The sequence below is a fragment of the Pristiophorus japonicus genome, chromosome 23 (assembly GCF_044704955.1).
Source record: "Pristiophorus japonicus isolate sPriJap1 chromosome 23, sPriJap1.hap1, whole genome shotgun sequence".
Taxonomy (NCBI): Eukaryota; Metazoa; Chordata; class Chondrichthyes; family Pristiophoridae; genus Pristiophorus; species Pristiophorus japonicus.
Window position 1 is genome coordinate 29159212 of NC_091999.1, and position 15064 is coordinate 29174275.

The following is a 15064-nucleotide window of genomic DNA, read 5'->3' on the forward strand; positions in this document are numbered from 1 at the left end:
CAGCCAGAGTCAGCACCATCAGGGGAAGGGAACTAGTGAGAGTAGAACTGAACCCAGCCAGAGTCAGTACCTTCAGGGGAAGGGAACCAGTGAGTGTAGAATTGAACCCAGCCAGAGTCAGTACATTCAGGGGAGGGGAGCCAGTGAGTGTAAAACTGAACCCAGCCAGAGTCAGCACCTTCAGGGGAAGGGAATTAGTGAGAGTAGAACTGAACCCAGCCAGAGTCAGTACCTTCAGGGGAGGGAAGCCAGTGAGTGTAGAACTGAACCCAGCCAGAGCCAGTACCTTCAGGGGAGGGGAACCAGTGAGTGTAGAACTGAACCCAGAAAGAGTCAGTACCTTCAGGTGGGAGGGGGCGAGCCCGAGTTGGGGGAGGGGGAGAGACGGGGTTGGGGGAGCCGGAGTTGGGGGAGAGGGGGAGGGAGAAAGAACGAGTTGGGGGAGAGGGGTGGAGAGGGAGAGCCTGAGTTGGGGAGGGGGGATGGGGAGAGCACAAGTTGGGGGAGAGGGGGAGGGGAAGAGCCCGAGTTGGGGTAGATGGTTAGAGCCCGATTGAGGGGGAGGGGGGGAGCCCGAACTGCGGGGGAGGGGGAGGAGGAAAGCCCGTGTTGGGGGAGAGAGGGACGGGGAGCCCGAGTTTGGGGAGAGGGGGAGGGGGAGCCCGAGTTGAGGGAGAGGTGGAGGGGGAGAGCCCGAGTTGGGGAAGAGGGGGAGAGCCAGAGTTGGGGGAGAGAGGGAGGGGGAGAGCCCGTGTTGGGGGAGAGGGTGAGGGAGGGGGAGAGCCCGAGTTGGGGGAGTGGGGGAGGGGGGAGCCCAAGTTATTTGGGGAGAGGGGGAAGGGGAGGAGCCTGAGTTGTGGGGAGGAGAGGAGCCCGAGTTGGGGGCTGGGGAGGAACCCCAATTGGGGGAGGTGAGAAGCGCCAGTTGTGGGGGAGAGGAGTAGCCTGAGTTGCGGGGGGGGTGTGGTGATAGCTCGAGTCGGGGGGGAGGGGAGGATGTAGGAGCCCGAGTCGGTAGGAGAGGGGAGGGTGAAGGAGCCCAAGTCGGGAGGGGAGGGAGCCCGAGCCAGAGTGTGGTGGGTGGGAGGGGAGGGAGCCCGAGTTGTGGGGGGAGGGTAGGGAGCCCGAGTTGAGCTGGGAGAGAGCCCGAGTTGGGGAGAGGAGGGGTGGGAGCCCGAGTTGGGGGAGGGGTGTGTTGTGCATCTGTAAAGCATGCACTCCCATGTTCTGCCAACAGGGAGCACATCCCCTGAAGTCCCAAGGGATCCCAGCATCCCTTGGGAGCACTGTACATAAGCCGGCCCCTAAGGCCTGTTCCTCATTCTGGAATGCCTTAATAAAGACTGAGGTCACTGTTACTTTAACCTCCCTGTGTGCAGTCTCATCTCTGTTAGGAACACAATAACTGGCGACGAGTATGCAAATCCAATGGAAAGATGCAGCAAACTGTTGGCGTCCTGGAGAAGGTCTTGGAGGATGGGAACTAGGAAGCCTATGTCGAACGGCTAAACCATTACTTTGTAGCCAATGAGCTGGACGGAGAAGGAGGCGCTGCGAAAAGGAGAGCAGACCTCCTCACGGTTTGCGGGGCACCGACCTACAGCCTCATGAAGAATCTTCTGGCTTCAGTCAAACTCACAGATAAGTCGTATGAGGAGCTGTGTACACTGGTTCGGGAGCATCTTAACCCGAGGGAGAGCGTGCTGATGGCGTGATATCGGTTCTACATGTGCCAGCGATCTGAAGGTCAGGAAGTGGCGAGCTACATCGCCGAGCTAAGGCGACTTGCAGGACAATGTGAATATGATGGCTACCTGGAGCAGCTGCTCGGAGACTTTTTTGTACTGGGCATTGGCCACGAGACCATCTGACGAAAACTTTTGACTTTAGAGACACCGACCCTCAGTAAGGCCATTGAAATAACACAGGCGTTTATGTCCGTCAGTGATAACACCAAACAAATCTCTCAGCACACAAGTGCTATCAATGTTCACAAATTAATTGGAACTGTGTTTGTGAGCAGAAATGTACAGGGCAGAAACCACGTGTTTGCAATTGCCAGAAGGCCTCAGGTGACCCAGATGACTCAGAGTCCGCAACAAAGGATCAATGCAAGGTAATTCACACCTTGTTGGCGTTGTGGAGGCTTCCATTCAGCCTATTCATGCCGCTCCAAAGGGTATGTTTGCAACAGCTGTGGAACAATGGGGCTGCTCCAACGAGCTTGCAGACGAGCTGCAAGCTCTGCAAAACCTGCTGACCACCACGTGGCAGAGGAAGATCGGTCCATGGTGGATAAAAGCAATTTCGAGCCTCAGAGAGAGGAGGCAGATGCTGAAGTACACGGGCTGTACATATTTTCGACAAAATGTCCACCTATAATGCTAAATGTAAAATTGAATGGGTTACCCGTAGCCATGGAACTGGACACTGGCGCTTGCCAATCCATCATGGGTAAAAAGATGTTTGAGAGACTGTGGTTCAACAAGGCACTCATACCAGCCCTGAGAACCATGCACACGAAACTGAGAACGTACACCAAAGAGCTCATCACTGTCCTGCGCAGCGCCATGGTCAAGGTCACCTATGAGGGCACGGTGCATGAACTGCCACTCTGGATTGTCCCGGGCGATGGCCCCACACTGCTTGGAAGGAGTTGGCTGGGCAAAATCCGCTGGAACTGGGATGACATCCGAGCGCTATCACATGTCGATGAGGCCTCATGTAGCCAGGTTCTTAAAAATATCCTTCCCTTTTTGAGCCAGGCATTAGACATTTTTACCGGGGCGAAGGTGCTCATCCACTTGGTCCCAGAGGTACGGCCCATTCACTACAAGCTGCGAGCGGTACCTCACATGATGAGGGAGAGAGTGGAAATCGAGTTGGACAGGCTGCAACGCGAGGACATCATCTCCCCAGTGGAATTCAGTGAGTGGGCCAGCCCGATTGTTCCAAAGTGATGGCACGGTCACGATTTGTGGCGATTATAAAGTAACTATTAATTATTTCTCGCTACAGGACCAATACCCACTATCTAAGGCAGACTACCTATTTGCGACGCTGACAGGAGGCAAGACGTACACCAAGCTCGACGTGACTTCGGCCTACATGACGCAGGAGTTGGAGGAGTCTTCGAAGGGCCTCACCTGCATCAACACGCACAAGGGACTGTTCATCTCCAACCGATGCCCGTTTGGAATTCGGTTGGCTGCAGCGATCTTCCAGAGAAACATGGAGAGCCTACTCAAGTCAGTACCATGCACAGTGGTCTTTCAGGACGACATATTGGTCATGGATCGGGACACTGTGGAGCACCTACAAACCTAGAGTGGGTCCTCCAGCGAATGGATCGCGTAGGGCTGCGGCTGAAGAGGTCGAAATGCGTTTTCATGGCAACAGAAGTGGAGTTTCTGGGGAGAAAGATCGCGGCGGACGGCATTCGGCCCACAGACGTCAAGACTGAGGCGATCAGGAACGCGCCCAGGCCACAGAACATCATGGAGCTGAGGTCGTTCCTGGGACTTCTCAACTATTTTGGCAACTTCCTACCGGGTTAAGCACCCTCTTAGAGCCCCTACATGTGTTATTGCGTAAAGGTGAGAACTGGGTATGGGGGAAAAAAACAAGTAATTGTTTTTGAGAAAGCCAGAAACATTTTATGCTCCAACAAGCTGCTTGTATTCTATAACCTGTGTAAAAGACTTGTGCGAGCATGTGTTTTGGATCGATAATAATAGATCCAGATTCGGGATCTGGATGAATGTTAAATAAGAGACAAGACAAATGAAGTAAAGATAAAACACCATTTACTGAGAGAAAGGAAACATCATAGAGTTTACGAAGAAAAGGGAAGTATGATAAGATGCAACAAAGGTCACGGCCTTCGGCCCGTCGGGAACTCCGCAACGACGGCTGGTCTGGAGCCTTAGGGGTCCCGGCACCACTCGCGAATCATGGTCTAAGGTGAAATTCAAAGAGCTACTGGTCAGTTCCGTTCCTTTATACTATTGAATAAACATGGGTGCATGTGGCTTATGGACAACTCCTAATCTGTAAGTCCCCAGCTTTTCTTCCACAAAGCATGAGGCCTCGAGGCGCTGATCGTCCCATAAACAAGATGGTGTGCGCATCAAGGTCTCTCTCTCTCTCTGGATCAACAACATTCCACGAGGCATGAAGCAGAATACACACTGTAAGTGTCGGAATATCATAATTAACCCTATGTGATTAACCCTATACAATACAATCCAAACTTGATATTTAGACATTCTAAGTAATATAATCGAGTTGAAAGCGTAGTGCATCAGTTACATATTGTGTATGCGCGAACAACGCCCACAATCTACATCAAAGAATACATACATATCAGAAATAACGCGATGAGTAAAACAACGATAGGATGTAGTAACAGCTTCAAAGCGGCAGATGTCTTTGGGGACCATCCGTAAAAGATATCCCACCAATGGTGTACCGTAAGGTCAATGACAGTTGTCGCAACTCTGACCAAGGCGCTTTCACTGTAACTCATAGCAACTTGCAGAGTATGAAGAGTACGCCCTCGTTTGTTCAATTCGTCAGTGACCTTTTGATTATCTTTTAGAAATTGAGCTTAACGAGTTAGGTCTACAGTGGGAGGAAGGTTAGTAATTGTCTTGCGTACGATCAGTGTTAGCTATCCGCCACCCCATGCTGTGTTTGAGGATGGAAGTAGCACAGTCACAGATAAGGAGACACAGAGGCTGGCCAGCACGAGTTGGTAAGTCGCCATTTTGTGCAGAATTCCTGTGGGAGGAATCATAATTATATTAATTCAGCCCCGTTTAGTCAATTTACCCTTGTCAACAGAGAGAGGAAAATCTTGACCCGTCAGGAGCACACAATAAGTGTTTCGTTCTCCTTTCACTAAGATTTCCCCTGCTTGTAAGCGTTTCTGGGGGTACTGCACCCACACTTTTCCTCCTTCACAAACTGTGTCCTGAGTCTGATTTTCTTTTTCAATAGTAGGGACACTAACTTTGCCTAACATGTGGCTTATGGGAGTTCCCCCCAACAATGGTCGGTGATTCAGATTGCGCACTGCTTGTGGTAAGATCTTTAACCACCCTTGCAATGTGTTAGTGGGAGTTAATATTTTAATCTGTTGTTTAAGTAATCCATTCCTGCGTTCCATTAAACCTGCAGCTTGCGGATAGTAAGGTTTGTGAAACATCCAATAGATCTCGTTGTCTACCGCCCACCGTTGCACTGTTTGACCTGTGAAGTGCGACCCATTATCGGACTGTACTTCTGCCGGCTCACTGTAGTATGTGATTAAATTCTCCAGTCCTTTAATTGTACTTGGTTGATTCGCTTTAGTCACTGGATAAGCGAACAAAAGTATAGAATAGGTATCAACAACAATGAGCAAATATTGGAACCGTTGTTGCAATGGTAAAGGTCCTACATCATCAACTTGCCATGTTTCTGCTGGTTGAGTCCCTCTCTTAATATGGCACCGTGTTGTCGTTGTTGGGGAAAATGCTTCACCTTTTGACAAATTTCACAGGTGTTTATGATCTGATTAACACCGTCCGTCGTCAAATGTAACCCCTTATCTCGTGCCCACTGTATCGTACCCTGAATGCCCAAATATCTAGATTTGTGGTGGACCCACTTGCCTATGCCATATTCTTCCTCTTCCGCCTCTTTGACAGCCCGTACCCGGGCTATATTATCAACGGTGTTATTATATTCAGAGGTCTTTGAAGTATTTTTCATGTGAGTGTCCACATGATATACAGTTATTTTCATCTTCTGGGCTTTGGACCATATTTGTTCCCATAGGTATTTTCCCCACAAGTCTTTCCCAGTTATTTGCCAGTTATGTTCATGCCAGTTTCGCATTCAGCCCGCCATGCCATTGGCTACTGCCCATGCGTCAGTATATATGTTTACTTGTTGCTGTTCCTCTTCTAACGCAAGGACTACAGCTGCTAGTTCTGCTTGCTGGCTGGAGCCTCCCACGCCCTCATCATGCACAATTGTCTGGGTTTTTGTATTGAAGGCAGCGGCTCGCCATCGCCGAAAGCCATTTCGCCAGACCGCTGAGCCACCTGTGAACCAGGCATGGCTACGTTCTTCGGGTGTTAACTGTTCAAAAGACACGCCCCAGGGGATCGGTGACTCTTTGGTTAAACTGACAGACGACTGCGTAAGTTCACTCTCAACTGTTTGTGGGTATTCAGCCACATGCTCATGTAGCCGGGTGATTCCTTCTTTCCCTTTACTTGCTCTGTCTGCGATATACCATTTCGAGCGCACTATGGAGCTTTGCTGCACTCGCCCGACCTTATGTGTCTCATTTTCTGACAGAACCCAGGATAATATGGGTAGGTCTGGTCTTAAACTGACTTTGGCGTCCCCTGTCTGTCCTTCTGATTCTGTAAGGGCCCAATAACATGCTAATAATTGTTTCTCAAATGGAGTGTAACGAGCAGCAGCATCTGTCAATGTTCTAGACCATAACCCTAACGATATACGAGTGCCATGTTGAACCTGCCACAAACTTCATACTGCAGTATCATTGGTAACGGATACCTGGAGCTCAAAAGGCTGTCCAGGCACTCGTGGGGCTAGGGGTAAAGCTTGAGCTACGGCTTCTTTGGCTGCATGTTGTTCCTTTCCCCACTCGAAGTGGGCCTTTTTTCGTGTTACGGCATACAACGGTTTTAAAAGCATCGTGAGGTGAGGGTTGTGTCTCCTCCAGTAACTCAATAGTCCCACGAACCGTTGTGTCTCAGTTTTATTCGTGGAGGTGGCCATTTCTTGAATGTTATTCTTCACAGGCTCGGGTATGACGCGCTCACCCCGAGACCATTGGATCCCCAGAAACTGGACAATCTGGCTCGGGCCCTGCATCTTCTTCGGATTTATCTCCCAGCCCCTGTCTCTCATGTGTTGGACTAAAGTAGCTAGGGCTTCTGACACCACAGCCTCGGTGGGATCCCTTATTAGTACATCATCGATGTAGTGTGCCAGTGAGGCATTAGGAGCCAACGTGCACATGTCCAGGTCCCGGGCCACCAATCCTTGGCATAGGGTAGCGCTATGTCGGTAACCTTGAGGTAGGCCTTTAAACGTGTATTGTCTCCCTTCCCAAGTGAATGCAAACTGGTCCTGGGATTCTTTCGCTATTGGAATGGAGAAGAAGGCATTGGCCAGGTCGGTTACCGCATACCACTCCGCACCTTCTTGAGACAGCCGCTCTGTTATAGTTACTACATCTGGGACAGCAGTTGCCAGGAGAGGGGCACATTTGTTCAGTTGTCGGTAATCCGCAGTCATCCTCCAACTTTTGTCGGATTTCTGCACACGCCAAACAGGGCTATTGTAGGGGGACACCACATGTCTAATGATTCCTGCCTCCAAGAGCCCTTGTATGGTTTCCCCTATTTCTTTGTGTCCCCCAGGTATGCGGTACTGTTTCATAGTCACTATACGCGATGGCCATGGTATTACCACTGGTTCCTACTTTGCTTCCCTGCAATCTCAGTGATCGCCCATATCCCGAATGAGAATCGCCCAAACGAGTTGTTGTGTGTGATTCCCTTTAAAAGGTCCATCCCAATAATATGTTCCTTTACTGCCGATATTAAGACCGTTATCCAGCGCGGAGGCCCATTTCCCAACGCCATTTTGATAGTTGTTCGGACAGCGGGCGTTTCTGCCCCTCCGAACCCATTAATCATCACACGGGTCCCTGTGTGTTTCCTAGGGTTTCCATGGATAATAGTAACTTCTGCCCCTGTGTCTAGTAAAGCAACATCTCTTTGTATGTTCGCCCCTGCTCCGCCACTGTATCGTAATCGGAATGTGTGGCCTCAGATCCCCGGGAACTTGGGTTGATGTGGTTCTAACGGGGAGTACTCCCGGATCCTGGCCACACCCCATTCGAGGGGATTACTAGCCTTCCACAGCTCTTCTACGCTGGGGTATAGGCTAGTGGGAGGTGGTTTCTCCGCATCCGCAGACTTGTCGCTATCCGACTTAGTCTCCCTTACCTCCCTCCTTTTTCCCTTCCCTGTTCCCGGGACGCAGCGTTGCTTCCACATAGAATACATTGCTCCTGTTGGGATTCCATCAATTTTTTCCTTGGGGACCCCTGCTTTCAGTAAAGCCGTGAACATGTCCCTCCGCAAAATTATTTTTTTTTCTTTCCTGACCCTATATCTTTCCCAGAGGTCGAACCTTGTCGCTGGTCCTGATCCCCCTCTACATTAGCCGTTCTCGACTCTCCCACACTATCTTCTACATCCTCTAACTGTCCTAACAACAGGAAAGCGTCCCCTACCCGCTGCCCTTGGGCTGGTCCCAATAATGCGAGTAGTGCACCCCTCATCATAGGAGGGTCACTCTTCATCAGCCTGCTCTGCATTCCTGCCGTAAAGAGCTCCTGGTCTGGCCCCCCATATTGTTGGTGATATATTCCTCCCTGTGTTGCCATGTTGCGCAATTGTATTGCACCCTCTCCCACAGTACTCCAAGGTTTTACCTCCACTTCCAAATCAACGGAGAGGGATATTTTTGCTGGACCCCTATAATAACCATGTCCCATAGCGACTTGTTCCCTGGACATTCCGTAGCACTGCTGTGATATAGTGGTCCGTAATCATAGTCCTCAGTTTTGTTAACTCTTCAGGGTTAAATATTACGCCTGATGCTCCCTGATCCCAAATCCGGGTTAGCCATTCTGACAATGGTTCCTCGGGTTTTTTGCGAAATCGAGACCCTATTTCTTGTAACTCACTAGTGGTCAAGTCACGCACCCCTCTAGTGGTTACCAGCTGTTCCCCATCTTGCTGTTTCGCCTTATTTGTCATAAGGGGTCTAGCTTTCGTGCTCGGAGCGTATGGGGGAGGATTTTTAGTTTCCTCCCGTTCCCCCCCTCTCCATCTGTCCACTCATATTCTGAGTCAGAGGAGTACCAGATGTCTCCTTCCCAATGAGCCGGATCCCAAGTGGGTCCAGCTACCAATGCACGTACCTTTGACCGATCTATCTGCAATTTCCATCGTCTGGCTTTTTAATAATTTTGTACTTTCACCAGATGGCATATTAAAGTTTCTGATTGTTCATTGAGCTTGTCCACCCGTTATTGTGCAGTGCGGACCGCTTCAGTGAGAGTCGAGTTTTGACTTTCAAAAACTTTAACAGCTGTTTTTAACTCTAGGTTTTCTGCCTCACTTTCCTTAAGTTGTTTACACATCGTCCTTAATGCTGTCAACAAAATCCATTCCATTTGTGAGGGGCTACTTTTCTCCTGTGGGCTACGGTTCTATCTTTGCTCTGTTCCAATAACTGCATATCCCAATGTTGCGGGGGTGCAAACTGGGCTAGCACATTGGCAAGAGAGCCAAAACCCTCATCACACGTGCTCCACCCTGGTATTCTATACTTCTCTCCCGCAGGAGGAGACTGCTCCTTGTCTTTTCTCTTAAACATTTTACCAGATCATGTTCGTGACGTCAACATTTTTTGGATCGATAATAATAGACCCAGGTTCGGGATCTGGATGAATGTTTAATAAGAGACAAGACAATTGAAGTAAAGATAAAACACCGTTTACTGAGGGAAAATAAACATAATACAGTTTAAGAAGAAAAGAGAAGTATTATAAGATGCAACAAAGCTCATAGCCTTCGGACCATCGGGAACTCCGCAACGACGGCTGGTCTGGAGCCTTAGGGGTCCCGGCACCACACGCGAATCACGGTCCAAGGTGAAGTTCAAAGAGCTACTGGACAGTTCCATTCCTTTATACTATTGAACAAACATGGGTGCATGTGGTTTATGGCCAACTCCAAATCAGTAAGGCCCCAGCTGTTCTTCCACAAAACATGAGACCTCGAGGCGCCGACCGTCCCATAAACAAGTTGGTGTGTGCATCAAGGTCTCTCTCTCTCTCTCTCTCTCTCTGCATCAACAACATTCCACGAGGCATGAAGCAGAAACAAACTGTAAATGTCGAAATATCATAATTAACCCTATGTGATTAACCCTACACAATACAGGGGCCACAAGCCGCACCCCTTGCACACGCTGATTGGTTGGAAGACTAACCGCCCACCCAGACCTCCAGCTCCACAACTGCTCTCCCTATTGGTCGGGAGCTGCCGTCAATCAGCCAGGCAGTGTGAGCTGAGCATGCGCGGTGCGTGAGACAGGGGGTCAGAGATGGGTGGAGGGAGGGAGCGATTTAATAAAGGACGTGCATATTTGTACTGCAAAAATGGCCGCCATGCTCCAACCTTTTTCCATGATTGGTTCCTTTGGAAGATAAGCCACAGCCTGAGGTGTCACTCGAATGTGTAACTGAAACCGCCCATCCCAACGTCTCATTTACTTTGCAAATTGTAACTTGATCCACTTTGACTTCCTGAAACAACAGAGGCAGAGCTCCCAGAAGACAGCGACTGCCAGCCAAAGTGTCTTGCCCCAGTCCCAGTGCATCCTTCCCCAGTCGAAGTGCCTTACTCCAGTACTAGTATATGCCTCCCCAAGCCAAAGTGCCTTATCCAGTCCCAGTGCATTCCTCCCCCAGCCAAAGTGCCTTACCCCAGTCCCAGTATATGCCTCCCCAGGCGAAGAACCTTACCCGAATATATGCCTCACCCAACCAAAGTGCCTTACCCCAGTCCCAGTATATGCCTCCCACAGGCGAAGAGCCTTACCCCAATATATGCCTCCCCCAATCAAAGTGCCTTACCCTAGTCGCAGTGCATGCTTCCCCCAGCCAACGTGCCTTACTCCAGTCGCAGTGGAAGTTTCCTCCAAACGAAGTGCCTTACCCCAGTCCCGGTGCATGCCTCCCCCAGCCGAAGTGCCTTACCCCAGTCCCAGTGCATGCATCTCCCAGCCGAAATGCCTTACCTCAGTCTCAGTGCATGCCCCCACCCCAGCTAAAGTGCCTTACCCCAGTCCCAGTGTACGCCTCCCCCAGCCAAAGTGCCTTACCCCTGTCCCAGTGTACGCCTCCCCAAGCCGAAGTGCCTTACCCCTGTCCCAGTGTACGCCTCCCCAAGCCGAAGTGCCTTACCCAAGTTTTATTTCTCTGCACCACATGCACAGAATGATTCGGGCCCAGATGGGGCGGGGCTTGTCTCCGGTCAGTCACAAAGTGCAGAACCAATAGTTCCCTGCGTTAATAAACCCCGGGCGGGACACGCAGCCCAAGCGCGGGCCCAGGCCCGAGAGACAACACTCGGCACCATCCGCTTCACATACACCCGGGCTCGTCCCCAATAACCGAATCACAGCCCGGTTCCAGGCCCAGTCAGTGAGCGTCCGGGGCAGCGGGCTCAGCGGCCGTCATCTTGGTCAGGTTTGGGGAGCGGGCTCAGTGGCCGCCATCTTGGTCAGAGCGGATCTCGCGGCGCATGCGCGGCCCTTTGGGCAGCGATAATGGATGGGCGGGGCTTCAGTCAGTTTGATTGGACACATGTTTGTGACCAGGTCAGTGGGCCCTGACAGGGAGCCTTGTTGTGCTGACTGTTGTCTGGTGACCCTGTGCCAGCCCGGCTCATCCTATTGGGCCAGCCCAAGCTCGGCCTATGGGTCCAGCCCGGCTCATCCTATTGGGCCAGCCCGGCTCACCCTATTGGGCCAGCCCGGGCTCACACTATTGGACAGACCCGTCTCACCCTATTGGGCCAGCGCGGGTTCACACTATTGGGCCAGCATGGCCTCAACCTATGGGGCCAGCATGGGCTAATCCTATAGGGCCAGCACAGACTCATCCTATTGGGCCAGCCTGGGCTCACCCGATTGAGCAAGCCTGGGCTCGCCATATTGAGCCAGCCCGGGCTCGCCCTATTGGACCAACCCGGCTCACCCTATTGGGCCAGCATGGGTTCACCCTATTGGGCCAGCATGTGCTCACCCTATTGGACCAGCCCGGGCTCACCCGATTCGGCCAGCTCGGGCTCACCATATTGGATCAGCATGGGCTCTCCCTATTGGGCCAGCCCGGCTCATCCTATTGGGCCAGCACAGGCTCACCCTTTTGCGCCAGCACAGGCTCACCCTATTGGGGGCCATTCTCCGGGGTTGTGCTAATTTGGGCGTTTGTGTCAGGTTTCTAACCCGTGCTGTACCTGCCCTGGGAGAGTGAAAGTACTCTGCCGTGTACTGAAGTGTGACAATCTGTGACGGAATGGAGTCCTGTTTTTTAATAGAACCTGCCATGTGACTGTGACAGACCATAATATTAGAGGAGACTGCATGGTGCACCTGGTCGTTGTGCCGTAATTCCGCCTCTGGGACCGATACAACAAGGCAGTGGTCGAGGTGTCTTTACTCCGATGGGACATTGGGTGGCGCCGTGGGTCATTCACCAATGGGACTTGGGTTCAATCACATCCCAGACAGAACGGGTGAAACATACCTGTCAGGCAAATAAAACACAGTGTGACAGGAAAAATGAAGCGGTGTACAGGAGCCATGGAGAAAATCCAAGTTACTTCAATTTGTCATTCCAGATTTATTAACAATTTCACAGAAAACAATTTACAGGGAAGTGTAAAAAAGTGAACACAAAGTGAATATAACTGAGCAATACATTGAGAACCGAATACAGGCGGATTGGGTCTGTACTCTCTGGAGTTTAGAATAATGAGAGGTGATCTGATTGAAACATAAGATTCTGAGGGCGCTTGACAAGTTAAATGCTGAAGGTTTGTTTCCCGCGGCTGGACACTCCAGGACCAGGGAGCACTCTCTCAGGATAAAGGATCGGCAATTTAAGACGGAGATGAGAAGGAATTTCTTCACTCAGAGGGTTTTGAATGTTTGGAATTCCCTACCCCAGACGGCTGTGGATGCTGAGTCTCTAAATATATTCAAGGCTCAAATAGTTAGATTTTTGGACCCTAGGAGAAGCAAGGGATATGCTATTGGGCGGGAAAGTGGAGTTGAGGTCGATGTTCAGCCGTGATCTTATTGAATGATGGAGCAGACTCGAGGAGCCATAGGGCCTACTCCTGCTCCTATTTCTTATGTTCTTATGTCGGAGCTGCCAGCTATCTGTACAGTTGTGACAAACATCAGAGCGAGTGAACAGGGGCTCAGCATAAAGGGAAGGGAACACTTGTGAATAAGAATGAGAAAAGTTATTTATTTACACATGAAATGTACAAAGCACAGTGAAACTCTCAGATACAGTTACATTACAGCCACAATTATCGCACACATTTCAAACAGAGAGACGGAAATCCCAGTTATATATTTCTCAGCGACTGATTCGGATCTAGTAACTGAGACATTTTACTCTGAGAATCACCAAGAGGACATATTTTATTTTTAGTGACAGAGAGATGATAAACAGATGAGGAACATCCACGGCGGCCGAAATTCAGACCATCACTTGAGCTGTAAAAGAGGGATAAAAGAATGAAGCGGAATTTTAGTGGTCCGGGTCATTTATCTCAGGGTTTTTATTAATGAAACATCCAGAGATTTGTCAAACGGCTTCAGTCAGATGGAAGTGTGAGCGGATTGAATCTTCCCACCTTCACCAGAGTGACGGCAGCGCTGTAGGAAATGCTCAGGAAGAACAGGATGATGAATGTGGAAGCTGTTGTCCAGATGTTGCCGCTCTCGTACTCATAGTCTTCATTCCAGATGTGGTCTGAGGAATCTACGGGGATGTAGGGGAGGAAATATATTCAGATCATTTATTAATCCCGGGTATCATACTATTATTTTATATTCTCTTTTCTTTCCCTTAAGGTATTAGTTTTTTCTTTAATTGGACTTTCAATGTATATTTTGTGTTAAGTTAATTACTCTCAGCAATCTCTCACTGTTCCTCACTCCACTGCCGCTCTTCCTTTATGATCCCCCTGTAGTCCGTTTTGGAAAATATGATAGTTGTTCTTCCATGTCAGAGGCTAATTGATTTTGGATGACTTTGCTACGATCTATCCTTCGGGAATAATACGATGAAACATCGAGGAAGGTTTACAGCAGGATATCGATTATTTTTCCGCTAGGTTAAGGTAGTTACTTAGTTGGAGGCTGCCAAGGAGTCTATGTAAGAGATCAGTTGTGAGTTGTACCTTGTTTTTTTATTTGTTACGGCAATGCTCTGAACATAAATAACGTGTCAGTTTGCAACAACTACATTGATCCAGTGTATGTGTAAGGCCAGAATAGTAAAATGTGATATATTATGGTATCAGGAATTATTTATTCAGGCCAAGCGTTGGATACTTTATCCGTCCAAAAACTGTATCTTAGTTCTACATTCTTCTATAGCCTGACGTTTTTGTTTGTGCTCTTTAGTGTCTCTATCACTGTATGACTATCTCTTGTTTTGGATTAGTCGGTGTTTGTGTTTCCCTGTGAGGGTGTTGATCTGTGGGGTTGTGCGTATGTATAGTTGTAAGATTGTGTATGTGTGTGGAAATATTTGTTTATGTTTTGTTTAAGAACGCTTGTGTTTATATGTAAGTGTGTGTGTTTATATTTAATTGTGAGTGTGCGATTTGGTGTAGGTGAGTGTGTGTACTTTTATGTGTAAACATGTTCATATCTAAGGGTTTGTGTGTGTGTGTGTATGTGTGTGTGTGTGCGTGTGCAAATGTGTTCATGTGTGTGCTTATGTGTAAGTGTATGTGTATCCTTGTGTATATGTATGTTTATGTGTATGTTTCCCTGTAAGTGTATGTGTAAGGTTATGTCTAAGCGTTTGTTTATGTTAAGGTGTAAATGTGTGTGTGTGAGTTTTCGTGTAACATTGTGTTTACCTGTAAGTTTGTGTGTGTGTGTTTTGTGTTAGTTTGTGTTTGGATTTATATGCGTGTTCATGCTTGTGTAAATGTGTTCAGGTGTGTGTTTCCCTGTAAGTGTATGGCTATGTCGCAGTGTTGTTCATGTTTAGGTGTAAGCGTGTGTGTGTTTATGTGTAACAATGGGTTTGCAGGTAAGTTTATGTGTTTGTGTGTGTGTGTTTTGTGTCAGTGTGTGTTTTGATTAATGTGTGTGTCTAAGTGCAATTGTGTATGTGCATGTAAGCGATTGTGTGTTT